The sequence below is a fragment of the Megalopta genalis genome, unplaced genomic scaffold (genome assembly GCF_051020955.1).
Source record: "Megalopta genalis isolate 19385.01 unplaced genomic scaffold, iyMegGena1_principal scaffold0024, whole genome shotgun sequence".
Taxonomy (NCBI): Eukaryota; Metazoa; Arthropoda; class Insecta; order Hymenoptera; family Halictidae; genus Megalopta; species Megalopta genalis.
Window position 1 is genome coordinate 1,018,905 of NW_027476094.1, and position 1,096 is coordinate 1,020,000.

The following is a 1,096-nucleotide window of genomic DNA, read 5'->3' on the forward strand; positions in this document are numbered from 1 at the left end:
CAACGAGAACAACGAGAGCAACGAGAACAACGAGAACAACGAGAACAACGAGAACAACGAGAACAACGAGAACAACGAGAACAACGAGAACAACGAGAACAACGAGAACAACGAGATCAACGAGATCAACGAGAACAACGAGAACAACGAGAACAACGAGAACAACAAGAACAACGAGAACATCAAGAACAACAAGAACAACAAGAACAAGAACAGCAAGAACAACATGAACAACAACAACAAGAACAACAGGAACAACAACAACAAGAGCAACGATAACAACAACAACAACAACAACAACAACAACAAGAACAACAAGAACAACAAGAACAAACAGAACAACGAGAACAACGAGAACAACGAGAACAACGAGAACAACGAGAACAACGAGAACAACGAGAGCAACGAGAACAACGAGAACAACGAGAACAACGAGAACAACGAGAACAACGAGAACAACGAGAACAACGAGAACAACGAGAACAACGAGATCAACGAGATCAACGAGAACAACGAGAACAACGAGAACAACGAGAACAACAAGAACAACGAGAACAACAAGAACAACAAGAACAACAAGAACAACAACAAGAACAACAAGAACAACAAGAACAACAACAAGAACAACAAGAACAACAAGAACAACAACAAGAACAACAAGAACAGAAAGAACAACAAGGAAAACAAGAACAAGAACAGCAAGAACAACAACAACAAGAACAACAAGAACAACAAGAACAACAAGAACAACAAGAACAACAAGAACAACAAGAACAACAAGAACAACAATAACAACAAGAACAACAAGAACAACAAGAAGAACAACAAGAAGAACAAGAAGAACAACAAGAAGAACAAGAAGAACAAGAACAACAAGAACAACAAGAACAACAAGAACAACAAGAACAACAAGAACAACAAGAACAACAAGAACAACAAGAAGAACAACAAGAACAACAAGAACAACAAGAAGAACAACAAGAACAACAAGAACAACAAGAAGAACAAGAAGAACAACAACAACAAGAACAACAAGAACAACAAGAACAACCAGAACAACGAGAACAACGAGAACAACGAGAACAACGAGAACAAC